Source organism: Triturus cristatus, chromosome 5_2 (genome assembly GCF_964204655.1).
Source record: "Triturus cristatus chromosome 5_2, aTriCri1.1, whole genome shotgun sequence".
Classification (NCBI taxonomy): Eukaryota; Metazoa; Chordata; class Amphibia; order Caudata; family Salamandridae; genus Triturus; species Triturus cristatus.
Window position 1 is genome coordinate 334,551,542 of NC_140588.1, and position 17,154 is coordinate 334,568,695.

Below are 17,154 nucleotides of genomic sequence, written 5' to 3' on the forward strand. Positions count from 1 at the left end.
TCGGAATTTTACACTGTAGCCTTTCAATTGCTCTATCGTGTAGCCTTCCAGTCTCTCCCAATCCACCTCATCGATTCCAGAAATCACAGAGAGTGCTCTCCCAGCGGAGTGCGAGCCAGGCATGGTTGCAGTAATGGCAGATGTCTCAACAAAAAAAAAAAACCTGTGGCTGCGTTATTTGGTCTGCTCTCACTATCTGGTGATTAATAATTCACTGTATGCAAATTACAAGTGCAAATCCGAAATCCCAACCGCTGCCAACAATGTTAGAGTCGGGGATCTCTGGTTGGCGCAAGGTTGCCCTTGTGTCAAGCAGGAACCCTCTCCTCCACGTCAGGGCGCAGGATAACCCCTCGCGAATGACCCTTGCTCACCCTCTAGGTGCGTGGCGTGAGCAGCCAAGGCGATTCCTCAGGCGTTGTTGGTTAAGCACTTACAATCATACACACAGTAAATACATTAATCCCCCCAGAAACGGACACCAGACTTGGATATATATAAAAATACGATTCTTTATGTAAAAATAAGGTATATATATCTCAACAGACTTATCACAAGACCAATAACGTTTTCGCTAGGCCACCAGGTTATACAGCAGGCAAATGTTCTGGGTTCGTAGTTTCAAATGGATACTTTGTAGTCTCTTTACTTGTAGTTCCAGTACTCACAGAGATCGACTCCTGCGAACGGGAAAATAAGGCGTTGCGGGCCCCGAGCCCGATACTGGAACTTCTTTCGTGATGTGGAGAGTCGGCACAGGTCGGTGCGACTCTCAGCTTGGGAAGTGTTCTTGGGTCCTCAATCAGCAGGTGGGGGCAAGTAGGCAGGCGCGGCCCGCGACCCTTTAGCACGGCGGTGCAGGAGGGTCTCCACAGGGGGGGCGGCGCGGCCTGAGATGTCCGAGGATAGCGAAGCGGGGTCACAGGGCACAGTCAGTGCAGCTGGATGACCCGGCGTAGATCACAGTCGTCGGACGGCTTCCGGCAGGAGGGGTGATAGCGCGTTCAGCGCACTCCAATGGCAGGCGGTGACAGGGGTGCAGGCGGCCTGGCCCGGGGGCAGAGAGCGGCTCCGGTCGGAGCGGGGCTCTCACGGGATTGCGGCAGGCGAGCTCCTGAGTGTCACGGCCCTAGGAGGGGCGATGAGGGGCGCAGTCTCTTTCCAGCGGGATGCACACACGGCTCGAATTGGAGGATGAGCAAAAGCACAGAGAACCCACTGTTCCTGGGGTTCAGTTCAGGGGGCAAGCTCAGATCAAGCCCTTGGAGAATGTTCAAGCACAAAGTAGCAAAGTCTTTTCAGTAAGTCTCTTCCTCTCCTCTCTCAGCAAGGCAAGCAGCAGGCCAGCTCCTCCGGCGTCTTCTTCTCCTTCTAGTCGGGCAGAGGTTCTTTGTGGTAAACAGGATTCTGATTTCTTAGGAGCCAGGCTCCTACTTTTATACCATGATTCTTTTGTTCTTCAGCGCCAGGGGGCCTAGGCCTGGCTCAGTCCAGTTCTGGAGCACTTTGTTATGGTGACTCTGCTCTTTCCTTTCAGCAGCAGGGCAGAGACATCAGCCGCCCCACAGGGGGTGGCGCCGGCTTTGTGGTGGCAGAGCACAGGTCTATTCAAGGGTCAAGGTGTACTCCTCCCACCCATCCAGGTGTAATCTCTCTACCCACCACCTGGCAGCCAACCTGTCTCTGGGGATCCCCCCACCCTGCTCCTTACTGTTGCTAGGCAGAACACACACACACACAGCAGAGGTGGACTGAGATGGTCAGGTCAGTAAATACTAACTTTCTAAAAGTAGTATTTACAAACCCAGGATACTAAAATAAACTTGACTACAAGAAGTATTTTATTATTCTGAGTTCAGGCATACCAAACTTGACACTCTACCATGCTCTCTGAGTCCACTGGGGTCACAGCGTTGGCGTGACTCCGGCAGCCCATTCTGGCCTATGGAGAGCAGGTAGCCTTCAATAGTGAAAAACGACAAGGGCTGTAATTCACTACTAAGACATGCCACACACATCAGGGCATGTCCTACCTTATGCCTACAATGCACCCTGCCCTCGGGCCTACCAGAGGGGTGGCTAATATGTAGGTAAGGGAAGGTTTAGGGACTGGCAAGTGGGGGCACTAGCGCAGTCAGCGCGACGGTCCCGGACCGCGCACAGGGTCTGCGGTGGCAGACCCTAGACACACTTTACAAGGCCGCTTCCGTGGGTGGCGCAACCAGCGCTGCAAGCCCACCAGCAGCATTGGCATTCACAAGCCCTGGCACCCCTGGTGCACTTTACTGGGGACTGACAGTGAATCCAATAAACCAATCGTGAACATCAATTACAGGTACACTTTATCTAGGGAGCACTTGCACTGCGGCACGGATTAGCCGTGGCGCAGTGCCCTGAGCGGACAACACCAGCAAAACAGTCGAGGCACACCATCAAAAAGTGGAAGGGAAACTCACGCCAAGGTGCCAGGTCTAACACTGGGCTTCTTTTATTTTTTAACCTATATGGGGCCTCTGCAGATACAACTTCTACCAATAACATTGTTTTTCAAAAGTTAAGCCCTCTGATCATTAAAGAAGGTGGAACACTCCGGAATGAACAACATCATATTAAAGCTGAACCACAAGTCAATTAGAATGGCAAATAGATCAAGTAAGATCGGCAATAAGGAGGATAAGCTCGAATGGTGCACCAGGCCCCAACGGACTTCCGAATTCAATTTTTAAAGCAAAGATAGATCTTTGGACAGAGATTTTAACACCTTTGTTTAATGATGTTGTCAAAACTAAAAAGGCCCCCGAGTCCTGGCAGGTAAGTATAATACAGCCAATTTTCAAAAGTGGTCCTCAAGAAAATCCAGCAAATTATAGGTTGATCGCCTTAACAGATGTGGAGGCAAAAGTCTTCTCTAGCTGTTTGCCGAACGACTTGGAAGAATGGGCCACAAAAGAAGATCTTATCCCACCATATATAACCAGGTTTTGAAGGGGCGAGTCAACGACCATGAACTTGACTGTATTGACTTTACTTGCTGAAAGAGCAAAGTATAAAAAGCAAAAGTTACACATTTGTTTTGTTAACCTTAAGGCCGCTTTTGATTCTGTCCCCTGTAGTTTTCTCTGGGCTAAGTTATCTGCACGGGGTATTCCGAATCAGCTGCTTGATATGATTAAATTGTTGTATACTAATACATTGGTCCAGGTTGAAGTAAGAGACGGTAGATGTACAACCCGTTGACTTGAAACTAGTAGTGGTCTTAAACAGGGCTGCGTTTTGGCACCTTGTCTTTTTAATATTTTTATGGCCGACTTACCGTCACATCTTAAAAGATGTCAATGCCCACTCGCCTATCTTCTCAGGTCAAGAAACTAAAAATTTACAGTATGCTGAGGATACTATACTGTTAAGTCACACTGATATAGGTCTCAGAAGATTAGTTGATTCATTTAATATCTATATATCTGTTAGTGGTTTACAAATGAATACCAAGAAGACAAAAATAATGACGATTGGTGGTACAAAACTAGACAAGAGTGCATGGAAGATTTACGGGTTACATATTGAAACTGTGAAATTTTATAAATGCTTGGGGATTACATTTGATGACAGATTGTCTTTTAAACAACATTTTATCAACCAAAAAGCAAAAGCTACAGCCTTGTCCTTTGCTTTTAGACAGTTGAGAGATACGTTGGCATGTCCAAACCATGAGCATTTACTTAAGATTATGAAAACGAAGTAAATTCCTTCTTTGACTTATTGCTCAGTGATTTTTCAAGGTAAAGACTCAAAATCTCTTGACAACCTACAAATAAAAGTTTTTAAATCTGTTTTTAGGGTCCCAAAGTATATCGGGCATGCCAATGTCAGATTGGAATTTGGTCTTAAAAGACAAACTCTGACAAGACAATCTGCTTTTTTAAAATCATTATATTCTTTTTTCTGTTTAGACAAGGGCTCTCTCGCGAACCAATGTTGGCAGGAGATAATGAGGTACGAGTATGCTAAGGGTTGGAAAGCTTATTTAACTGAGAGTTTAAACAATTTTAAGTCTCCACCCTTCGAAGATGAAACCCGGAGTAAAGTGGTGTTTAAACAGACAATAAATTGCTCAGCTAATTTCTTATAGATTCTTCTGGATAAGGATGAGTTCGCAAAAAGAGACACTCTAGGTCAGTTATTAACTCATTTATTAAATTGGAACCACAATTGTACCTCACAACACATTTAAAACCATCTTTAAGAAACAGATTTATGCAGCTACAATTTGGGAGATACACCACAAAGGATGGAATTCCTAAATGGGAATTAAATTGGCCCACAAGCAGTTGTCGGTTATGTGTTTTTTATAATGAATCTCTTATGCATATTGTATCCACTTGTCTGCTACTGCTAGAAGAGAGCTTTAATGAATTAGGGGTGAGAACATGTCGTCAAGCCATTATAATTTGTCTCTCTGGGAACTCGTCTCGCCTGACTATACAGTTTGCAAAGTACATACTTGTCGCAGAAAAAAAGCTCTTTTCAGAGTGTGAAATCTGATATTAGATGCTTGCCTAGAGAATTAATGATTGGTCTTACAGGATTATTTTTTTAGTCTAAAAAAAATGCCAAACTAAAAAAAAAATAGTAATGAATGATTTCATTGGATATCACAAACGCTAAACGGAAAATGTAACCCCACACATTGTACTTGAAGTTTTATGCATGGTTTTGAAACAGAAGTTTTAAAAGATGTTAATTGCTAGCAGAAATTGGGCAAATCCCAATTTAGAATTAATTACTTGCTCAGTGTGGGCCTGTTTTAAACAGGGAGAAAATATATATATTTTTTTCTTTTTCTGCTAGATGTAAGTAATTGCCCAAGTGCACTTTTATTATCATTGCTAGATGTAAGTCATCGCATAAAAGTACTTTAATAATTGCACTGGATGCAAAAGATTGCACAGATATGCTTTATTTATCGCACAAGAGCACTTGAACAATTGCTGCTCGATGTAAAACATTGCACAGGTACACTTTATTTCATGTATTTTAAACATGGTCTTTTATTATTTTTATTTTTTGTCTGAAATTGTTTCTCTGGGAACATGTATCGCCTGTCTACATTGTTTGTAAAGTTTATCTTTATCGCAGGAAAACACTATTCTCAGAGTGTGACTTTAGATACTAGATGCTTACCTAAGAAATTGCACGAGTGCACTTTAATTATTGCTGTTAGCTGCGGGTCTGGTGGCTCAGTGGACTAATGCGTCTGCTGCAGGGGCCTGTGTTTGACCTCATGGTTACAGGTTAAAATCCCGGCGGGTCCACTCAGCCTTTCATCCATCTGAGGTCGATAAAATGAGTACTATTGAGTTGGGTAACAATAAACATCTGTTATTCAGCGCCAAGATACCCGTAGTGGTGAACGTGCGCTTTACAAATACACGTGTTATGTTATGTTATGTAAGCAATCGCATAAGTGCACTTAGTAATTGCTGCTAGATGTCAAACAGAACACAGGTTCATTGTAACAATTTTCATTTTAATTATGGTATTTTAAATTTGGATTTTAAATTATGGGGTAGTGTAGGTGGGTAGCGGTTATCTAAAAAATGCGCCATTAGACGGATTGGATTGGTATAATCAAGTGGACTGTAAACATTGCTGCTAAATGTAAGTCATTTTACTAGTGCACCTTAACTATTGTACTTTAATTATTATATGAATTTTATAATTTGGGGAAGTGTAGGTTGTTCTATCGAGATCATTTTTTAAAATTGTTTTATTCCCAATTTGAAGTGATGTCTTATGTAATCGGCATGAAATATGGAACCGAAATATAATGTACCTTGATATGATTTTCAACCTAATGCATTATATATGTTATGACATGCTTTTGTCGCAACCCAAAGGATTTTTTTCTTTCTTTATTTCTGTTTGTAATGATTTTTATTAATCAACAAAAAATAATTTCTTCTTCCATAGCTGTGGATTCTGGCATGCCAAGTATTTGGAGATTGTTTCTTCTTGACCGTACTTCTCATTTTTATTGCTTCTCATTTTTGTTGCGAATCACTTCAAGCACCTTCTTCATTTGAAGTAATTTTTCTTTATCTACTGACTGTCTGTCTTGAATATCAGAGGTTCTGCGATCAAGCTGGACAATTTGATCGTCATATTTGCCTGCTTGATCTTTGAGGCAGTCGAACCTGTCAGCGAGGAGATCTATTTCTGTGTCAATCACTGTGAGGCTTTGTTTTAGATCTAGAAACATGGATCTGATATCGGGCTCTGGTGATGAAACAGGAACGCTCCCCTGGCCCTGTTGGGGAGAGGGGTCATCGGTGGTAGGGTCCATTGTACGAATTTGCCTTTGATTCTCGAAGGGAAGCTTGGTTTGTTTGGCATCCGTTTTGCCCATCGTCCATCTGTCTCGATGATGCAAGTATCATGCGCATTCACCATTAGTGGGTTGCTTCCGTGCAATTGCAAGCAAATCCCCGCCACTACCCCGCAGGCAGGCAATAGGGGGCCATGAGCAGGCCCCAGGCTCTCACACTGTGAGAGGCAGCAGCCCAGCAGGGTCTGAGTCTGCTCTCCCAGCGATGTAGATGTAGTACAGCTGCAGGAGGAGCAGCTTCCCAGTTGTTGAACCCCGCCACACCCTGCCTGCTGTGGGTGGCTCATACAGGTCTTACTGCCCTGTGATGGCAGTCAACACAAGATTGCAGGAATCATACATCACCCCAATCTTAGCCAAAATTCCGGCAGGGCCAACAAGTATCATCATGATGAGTTGCAGGGTTGTAGGGATTCCCTCCACCTCCGTGCATTCACTGTATGGACAACAGGCTATTCACAATGACAGTAGCAGTTGGGGTCAGCTAATATGCTATTACAGCGACTGGCCATTTGAGCTTTCACGGGATCTAGCATCGGACATTTGGGTAAGGATCCCTTCAGACATAAAGAGCAATGTTGTGCCACAGCAGTCACTAACAACAAAATATACAGAAGGGTCATAGGGAAAATAATTAACGACTGAAAAAATCTCAAATCCCCACTCAAGAACCTGACAACTAAACAGAGATATTCAGTCTAAAGGAACAGATCAGGTACCTATTGCGACTAGTGAGAGAAACAGAACTCAAATTAGAGATCTGGAGAAACAGATAGTTTGTTCATACATTGGTAAGGTAATAGAGTCCATCAGCCCACCCTGATTGGCGGAGCCTCGTCATCTGGACCTATAGGAGAACAGGAAACTGGCCACAATTTTTAGGCCAAAAGGCCCTACTGAAAGCCTGGCCCTGATACTCCAGTTGGAACACTTCACCAGATGTATATCCGAACTATGTGGACTCCGAAGTATTTAAATATAAATGTGTGCAGTGCTCTAGTGTATGTGCTAGTTAAAAATGACTACTGGGGCAAAAAACTAGGTTTATTATGAGTATGTCCAAGTGTCATGTTTAAAATCACCTAATAGTCTTGAACTATATAGACTAATTCCTAACTAGATGTTAATGTGGTCGACATGTTTCAGCCGGAAGGGTCTCTCGACCCGGCTTTCTTCAGGACCTAGACAAATGTGAGGAATAAACAAAAATTGGCTACTGCAAAATCAGCGCAAACAGTGCGAGTGCATACACAAATCAAATCTACAAGAAAAAGTTTAATACATCTACTGGTCCAACAAAGATTGTGGCAATGGCCACCCTACCGGATGGCTGGAACCAGTAAGAGGAAGGTGAATGTCACCTGTTCTTTCCTAAAAGAAAAATTCAAACTATCACAAAACTCTCATTTCACATGAAGTACCTGATCATTAATGCCGATTTGTGCACTAATATGTTGTAAGAAAGACCCCAAAGTGATCAGCGTTTATCCAAAAGAATATAATAAATTTACGAAATTAGGGACTTACCCAGCTTTATGTGGGAGAACCGCCTCACCTCACCCGGCTGACTGCTCGGAGGAGGAGGCACCGCTCTGTAAGTAGGTAGAGTAGAAACAAAAGTTGCCAACAGCTACCTTTTTGATTACAAACACTACCTAAAAATCAAACACTTTAAAAACCCAAAAGGGTCTAGCACCTGAAACCTACAATCCCCATAATAGCATGGCTTGGCAGGGCAAAGACTTAGAAAGGACCCAGAAGACGAAAGGGTACTTCAAGACAGATCCAGCATAGTGTATTGAATCCTCGAGGACCCCCCGCCCTTGGGAAACCTAAGGTATATCACCCTCAAGATTGGAATGTTTAAAATTAATGAGTATCAGCAAGGCATGGTAGTTATACCCACTTTAACCTTGTCCTCGACCCGCCATCCCAATTAAGAGTAAGCCTGAGGGCAGGGGGGGGGGACTCACGAACAGGCACAGCAGATACGGCTGATAGCTGTACAGTTGAAGTGCTGGGCTTACTCACCTATCCGTCGGTACCTCAGGCCAGGCTGCGAACAGTCTGGGAGGTGACGGTAGGTGAGGGAGAAGCTCTATTTAAGCCCGCCGTGATTGGTGCCGAAAAGCTGGATTAACTATCAGTTTTGTGATAGTTTGAATTTTTCTTTTAGGAAAGAACAGGTGACATTCACCTTCCTCTTACTGGTTCCAGCCATCCGGTAGGGTGGCCATTGCCACAATCTTTGTTGGACCAGTAGATGTATTAAACTTTTTCTTGTAGATTTGATTTGTGTATGCACTCGCACTGTTTGTGCTGATTTTGCAGTAGCCAATTTTTGTTTATTCCTCACATTTGTCTAGGTCCTGAAGAAAGCCGGGTCGAGAGACCCTTCCGGCTGAAACATGTCGACCACATTAACATCTAGTTAGGAATTAGTCTATATAGTTCAAGACTATTAGGTGATTTTAAACATGACACTTGGACATACTCATAATAAACCTAGTTTTTTGCCCCAGTAGTCATTTTTAACTAGCACATACACTAGAGCACTGCACACATTTATATTTAAATACTTCGGAGTCCACATAGTTCGGATATACATCTGGTGAAGTGTTCCAACTGGAGTATCAGGGCCAGGCTTTCAGTAGGGCCTTTTGGCCTAAAAATTGTGGCCAGTTTCCTGTTCTCCTATAGGTCCAGATGACGAGGCTCCGCCAATCAGGATGGGCTGATGGACTCTATTACCTTACCAATGTATGAACAAACTATCTGTTTCTCCAGATCTCTAATTTGAGTTCTGTTTCTCTCACTAGTCGCAATAGGTACCTGATCTGTTCCTTTAGAATGAATATCTCTGTTTAGTTGTCAGTGCCACAGCAGTCTCCAAGGTCACCAATAAATTGCTTGAACCAAGGGCCGCACTACAGACCCCGCCTATCGCAGCGGTCAACCGCAGCATTCTTTTATCCGCAGTCTGAATGGCCGCAGTCTCCAAGGGGCCACCGGGCCGGTCACTCCACCAAACGCCCAACGGTGGGAATCAGCTTCCGGTGGTCTGGCGTCAAAGCAGGAGATGGGCTGGGCCTGCCGATGTAGGCCCCCAGCACGTTGACGCAGGCCTCAACTAGGGGAGCCCAGCCCATCTGGCTCACCACTTGTAGCCGCGAACGGAGGCAGCGCTCACCCACACGCAAAACAGAGATGCAGGCCTCCCTCTTCGTCTGGCAGCTCAGCAGTCCACCTGGCATGCAGGACTCGCTGCTGTCACCCCAACTCACAGTGGGGCACTGGAGGGTGGGGGAAGAGTACCTCCAGCTCAGCCACAATAAAGGTGCAGGCCGGAGCGGCAATTCTCTCGAATCCGCCACAGCCCGGTGCTGGGACGTCAGGACCTCAAGCAGGCCAGGGCCGACCGCTAAACCACGTGTTCAGGCCTCAGGAATCGATGTTGTGAGAGTCACTTAGTGACCACACCGTCATCCGCTTCAGTCAACACGCATACACAGACGTCACCCAATGATTACACTGACACTTTATTTGTGGGTGAAGAACTGCTGCAGGTTTATTTCATACAACACAGTATGATAATAAAATTGGGTTATCTTACGGGCGATCCAGGGCAGGCAGCCCCTTGCTGCTCCGCCCGCCTGGTGAGCCAGCACACACGGTGGGTCGATGCCCGGCAGTGTGGCACATAATTATTTACAGATCATCCACTGGGTCACGTGATCTGTCTCCTACTCCCGCCCCTTCCGACAGGGGCGGAGCGTGTTGTGGCACACCCCCGGTTGGTCAGGCCCCCCAACCGCCCGAAGGACTAACGGGGCGCCGTCGCGGTCTTCCCAGAACCCCCTTCGGCTCCTGGACCTTGGCTCGGGCACCCTTACTGTGCCGGACAGGGGTACCCTTACTGTACCGCCTGTCGCAGAGGTACCCTTACTGTACCCGTCTGCATCCAGATCGCCCTGTAACTCCGCCACAGCTCTGGGGAGGCTACCGTCGCTGCCAGAGCCCCCCTTCCTCCTTTCGCTGTTTATAGGTGCCCGCCCCTGCGAGCCAGCTTTTAGTGGGCTAAATAATGGGTCCTGTTCTGTAACCGTAAATATACGGCATTAAGTTGCAACATTACTCAGAAGCCCAGGGCAGACTAACCACGAATGACTCTTGGCCCCAATGCCGCTCAGCTGAGGCGTGACTGGAGTTACTAGCCTTATAAGCGATGCCACTGCAGATCATCCTATCGTAATTATGGGAAGATCTAGCACCTACAAATGGAGTCAGAACTAAACCATAGCTGAATTCGTCAATCCATCGCTTCCCTTCATATCCTAGCACTAAGGTGTTGATTTCCGCTTTGTCTACAAAGGTGATGTATAGATAGCGGCATGGTACCTAAAAAGCAGCTGCTGCTGCGGGGAATTGCATGATTTTTATGTAACTGCTAAATGGACGTCTTCTTTCATGACTCCGGATAAAGCCGATATGGCTGACTGAGCTGCCGAAGGTACATCGCTCAGCTCGAGGACCCAAATTTGTGAACGTTTCCCCCCCTCCCTGGCTCCAAGGAAAGGCTGGGCGAGAAGAGTAACACCTAAATCTGATTTTCAGGCTGGAAATATGGCATAGGTAACAAGGCATTGGTGAAATAGGCGCTTATGGACCTGCCATCCCCTTAATACTTTCCAATTGGCCAACTTAGGTGCCACCTGGCACGGAATTGTGTTCCCAACAGCTACAGCACCATAAGCAGGGTGAAGGTAACGTGTGAGTTAACCCCTTCACCTACGTATATAAACACAAGCTGACATCACTGTTACCTAAATTTGCTCCCTTTCACATCGTATTAGTCTATTGTTTACTACAAACCGGCCCATATCTTAGCAACATCTCCCGGTTTTGGCCTCTCTACTTGCAAATTAAGTTACCTTAAATTGGACGATAGAGTCTTATACTAGTCCCGCTGTTATCCCACTCTTTCCTTACTCTCCACTGGGACAGCGTATCCAATTCCTTGCTTGTTGAATAGCAGCTAGCTTTGGACTCTATTGCTGCTGAAAGGAGTTAATATCTTTGCCTACAGTCCTTGTTACACCGGTGTTGCAGTGCTGTAGGTAAGTCGTGGCACCGACATCATGGCTTGAAAAGGAAACTTCTCATTGCTATCAAATAATTTGTTGTGAGCCCCAGTTATAATTTCGTTCCTAACCCATAATTGGCAGTGTCTCTATCTTGCCAGTGCCTCGGTCACGACCACCTTAACTCATGACAATACATCTGGCTTTTCCGCTAGCCTTGTCCATTAACCTGTCAAATGCCAGTGGAGAGCAGCACATCTCTGGTCCTGCTTATTTCAGAAGGTGATACGCCCATGTAGGTGAGGGCATGCCATTCCCGGTGTCTGGTTGAAGTATGCACAGGGAATTGACACACATTCCGTGGTGTCTGGGTGAAGTATGCACAGGGCATTGCCACTCTCCCACGTGCAGTGCTGTGAACCGTTTGAAGTAGTTCATCAGATTCAGCCAACCACCCCCTAGGTGGAGGCTTGCACTCCCAAACTTCTGCTCGTGTAAAACCCGGCCACACCTTCAGTTCAGGGAATTTTAGTAATTCGCGACACTGACAGCCCCAGGGGCCAAATACTGCGCTGTGTAAATGCGGCCCGATACCACCATGAACAATTGGCTTGTAGGGATGGGTGTTCACCTAGGCTGGCTGAAGGCAAAACCTTTGCCAATCACTCCTGGCAAGACGTGCCACCGCAGGTAGAATAAAGAGTTATCCAGCCCTCCTTCCTTCCTTTCCCAGTTCGACACAGGTCGAAGAAGAATGCCCCTTCCAGAAAGGTCATGGCCTTATCCCTGAAGCTTATCCATCCAGCATTCTACCGCATTGCAAATTTTTTTTTTTTTTTTTTTTCTTCACAATTATTTGTGGTCGATATGCTCTCCCTCAGTCTGAACAAATCAGAGCTCATCGTACGCCTGCCTAATTCCTGGGGCTGTCTGGCTTAATGCTTACGCCTGGAATTGCCCCACCAAATGAAGCCTCGAAATGAACTTAACTTGGCTGTCTCAACTATCCTTTTAGAGCTTGGAACGCCCCTCGTGCTTACTAAATACCTTTGTCCTTTGTACTCCTGCTACCATAATAACACACATATATATATATATACACACCTATATATACCTCCCCTCCCTTGTCCTGTTGCCCCTCTCGGGACACACAAGGTTCGTCACTTCGTGAGAATGACTACGGATGGTTTGCATGACTCCAACCCAGACCCTCCGCTTGTCTTAAAACAGCTCAGGCTGCTGACTGTCCTGTATAGACTAGGCTGAACATTACACCAGCTGTTTCCGAATAGCAAGGCTAAAGATGAAAGGCAGCAGCATCTCCTGACCTAAGCGTGGAACTCACAATAATAAATCCGTATTCCGAGACCAAACATTTTAACCACTACCCGATCTCATGTGACTATCTTATCCACCATCAGCCAGGCCTACTTCCTTAATAAATCGCGGGTGGCTGGCAAGGGGTACGTTCGCAATATCAAAGACATGTATGTTCAACATGCAGACAGGAATCGGAGGAAAGCTTGGGGGCGATGGTGTGAATAGTGAAGGGGCATCTGGTTCACGGCTTTCAGGAATGAAAACAGCCTCCAAGGTAAATTTTTAAAGTGTATGGTAGTGCTGCACGACCAGCAAGGTATCGAGTGTTTGCGCGCTTTACCTGCACATCAACTAACGCCACCCCAGGGACACACACTTTTCTTATTAGGCACGGGGAGATTAAGTGATTTTCCAGAATCACTGCATATTGATAAGGCGCTGAGACTTCTCTATTCTTATGCAAATCAACAGTTGTCTAGAGGCATCACACCAGAGTTGTTCGATTGCCTTTCCACATAATGAAAACACGCTTATATGTGATTAGATATTATGGGTTTTCCTAGCACCACTTGTGTTTAAAACACATCTAGAGTGAGTGAACTTATTTGAGAAGCGGCATTTGTTGTAGGAGTTGTGGCAGTCTGAGATTTAGAAAGTAAATATGTCCCCCATTTCCAAACACGAGAAAATATATGTTGAGGGGTTCACACGGAAGGAATTATGAATAAATACGGGTGGATTGCTTATACTATACGCTCAAGGCCAATATGTTCATTGACCGCCCCTGGTTCTTGCCCTTTTGATATCTGGCTTGACAGGGCATTTTTCTTATAACCCTATAGCTACAAATGCTTCAAAATTCGGAATGGGATAAAATGTTGGTTCCCCCAGAGCAGCGTTACTCACATCATGTTACTGGCTGCTCGGTGGATTATTCCACCTCCAAGTTAATGCTTTTATTGAAAGTATCAGGGACTACTTAAACGCTCCAAAGTACAATATATCCTCACACTCTTTTTTTCCCCATAAAAGCATAAACTAGAGTGACCAATCGTTATTGCTTTATTTCCTCTGCCTATTACGTTTTGTAGTTAGGATACAAACTGAATGCTCGCCAGGCATATCAACCGGTTCGCCCAGAGCACCCACCGCGCTCCAAAACCTCGAAAGCTGGACCTGAACAATGTCGCAAACGGGCGGCGCACTCGAACCTGGCATACCGCTCCCAGTCGGCACCTCACAGCTTGCCGGAAGGCATATGAGCTGAGAACGTTATGGCTGCAGGACGGACTGAATTGCAAAGCTCTGGACTAGCCTAAGGTGAAAGCAGCCTGGCCGGAACGCCGCACATCCGACTGTTTTGCCAGCGGCACCTACATTGTTCCTGCTTTCTTTATAGTCATGTCTCCAGAAGGGTATTCCGGTATGCCCCACTTGCAGTCACTAGCTGAAGATTAAACACTACTCTGTATAAAGGATTTTTTTAGCAGGGTGTATCGGAACATGGAATGTAAATGTGAATCTCAATGAGCCAATCAACTATCAAACGGACATGTGATACTGTAACGAAATTGGATCTAATTATGGAATGCCATTCCCCAATGAGAAAACCGATTGCAATTCAACAAGGATACGTCCGGAGCAGAGAGACAAGTGTCTTTATTACCATGCCTAGCAATCTTGCCCTGGGGCCAAAAACTGACAACATTCCGATACGAAGTCTTCGCCTGGCGAGGATAAGCGTAGTTTATACCAAGGTATGTTACTGAGACTCCTTCCTGCTCCAAGCTATGCTATTGAGACTCCTTCCTATGCAAATAGTGTCCCCTTCTGCGCAGCGTAGCTCAAGCCGATAGGCCGTATCTTCTCCATTTTAAAAGCATTAGAGCAACTACAGGCATGTAAATCATCCTAGAAAATAATGCAACAAAGTGATATAGTAGGTGTGTCATAGGATGTTTTAGTGGAATATTATCTGATATTGCTTGCACTACTGCCGCCCCTCCTCACGGTTGCACTGCTGCTTGAGAGAGAGAGAGCTCGCATACACGCATATGCGTAAAAGAAGCTTGTACCGTAGAATGGGCTGACCACCCTGATGGAAGTGGTGCTTGTACCGTTGCTGTTAAATCATCCTCTAAATATACTAATGGTTTGCGCAGACGCGCCCTTATGGACAAACCAAACCACATTGGAATACACGTGTAGGGTGTCTGAGAACTTTGCATCTCACACAAAAAAACCGCCGGGCCAATCAATCATATGCATGTGAATCTGTGTACAGGAAATGTTACCTGAGCCAAAGGACTCAAAGTGTAGGAGACTCATGTCATCCCTACTGGCAGGCAGTATAGTTTAAGGCTGCTTGGTATGGAGAAGCACAAACTCAGAGTCTAAAAAGAAACAGCACAGTTGGGAGTTCTGTTTTATAATAAGAATCGATTCCTAGCCAAATTAACCCTTTTTGCAACACTGATCAATGTTCTAATAATGTATACTTTGCATTGTGTATGCAGTTCTAGGATGAAAGTTGATAGCTCACTATCCTATATTAGGACTTTAAGTTATAAATTGCAAGTAACCAGATGTCCCTTTTGAAAGCAGTAACCGGCTGATCTGTTTACATCATATGCACTCTGTAATCTACTTAGCACACGTTCTTTGCAGCAGGCATATTAACCCTCTGCACTAACTTCACCTAAGTCAAAACCTCAACTATCCAAAATGCTGATCTCTCTCCAGAAAGATAATTCACCGCAGGAGTTATCTTGACATTATGTGAGGCCTGACAATTGCCGGGGGAAAGAAGCGCTGCAGCAGGTGCTTAAAAAGCTTAATAAACGTTCAAACACGGCGCCCCCAGGAAGCCAACACCCGGTGCGGGGGCACCGGTCGCACCGCCCTAAAGCCGGCCCTGAGGAGAGGTGTACCGAGGGGTCATGTGACTACGGCGTTCCAACGCCCGAAGCATAACCTCCTGCGCCCGCATCATCTCCTTCAGTGACCGACGCACACTCCTGCCTGAACGACGCAGTGACCTCAGATTACCATTTTAAAAGCCTCTCTTGAAGTCATGACTGATGCTCCACAATTTCCTCAATAATACAGAGCACAGCAAGTCTCGACCAAAACATTTGCAACAAGCATCGAAAATGCAATAGGGCCCAGCAACCCGACGCTCATTACACCACAACAAAATTATAATAGCATAGCGATACACAAAGCTGGGCCGGGGACAAAGCACGTCCCACCACTCCCAACCGTGCATGGAACCTCCAACGGCAAGAAGTACCGCCCTTGTGTGATGACCTGAGCTCGCGCCACACAGCTAAAGTTAGCTGTAAGTTAGCAATGAGACCTACAAATTCCTCTTAAGTTCCCCTTACCGCCGTGGCTGCTGTCGTTCAAGATTAAAATCTCCCGTCTCTGCCTGCTCGTTAATGGTGATCTCTGATGCCATTCGGGAGCTCAGTTACATCCGACTGACGGAGTCACCGCAGCTCAACGTCAGCAAAGTGAAAGGGACACTGTGTACCCGCCGCGTGTGCCTTTGCTGGTCTTGGATCGAGGCAGAAAGGGCCCTGAAGGGAGCAGGCCACTGCACAAACATTAAAGCAACATAGCTGGACGGATACCTCCCGCCCCCATATTAAACTCCCCGTGTGGGCAGCGTGCCTGTGAGTAAATAGTGCTGTGCAAGATATTCTGTCATCGAGGGGATGCTGGCCTCTTGCGAAAGGGGTTTATTTTCTGTTGGGGGATGGTAAAGCCATACACTTGGATGTTGTCAGCTGGCTCGGGCTTGTGAGAAACTTCTGGGTGCCCACGGTCACACGTTTTGAGACAATTGGTGGGAATATCGTCTGAATTTTCTAACATAGCATCTCATATCTATCAAACGGTTAATTCAAGCACACAGTTGGCCCAAAGCATTGATGAAAAATATGATCTACAGGCAAGTCTAAAGGAGGCTAAATTTGAGAGTGAAATCTCGTCTCTGATTGGTGACCATGAGTGTGAGATCCCCAAAGACACCACAAAGGCAGTGCCCGATCGCGGGCCTTCAACCCCTACAACACACACACTGCCAAAATTGGGGCCTAGCGCCACATAGTATGGGGAAAGACGGGAGACGGCACTGCCCTGCACTCCCCAATGAACACAGCGCCAGACCAAGGGCACAAACCGCGTGACCGACGCCAGACCAGGAGGCAGGGGCACAGGAACTCGCGCGGCACAGGAAACCAGCGGCATGAAAGCCCTGCACCACAAAGACCCCCCCCCCTGCCTCGCACCCACACTCGGCGTCCCCTGCACCCTACCCCGCCGCATTTACGGCAAACGATCGGTAACTAGGGTGCAGGGTGA

The 17,154-nt window shown here is 46.1% G+C and overlaps 1 long non-coding RNA gene across 1 annotated transcript in view; it reads right to left on the reverse strand.

The window, feature by feature from the left end:
• Positions 1 to 16,450, reverse strand: part of LOC146822944 (uncharacterized) — a 70,243-nt gene extending 53,793 nt beyond the window's left edge. Inside the window, exon 1 of the long non-coding RNA XR_014962098.1 lies at positions 16,173 to 16,450. This is a non-coding gene — a long non-coding RNA (uncharacterized LOC146822944). The remainder of the gene's footprint in view (positions 1 to 16,172) is intronic.
• Between the last annotated feature and the right edge of the window lie 704 nt (positions 16,451 to 17,154).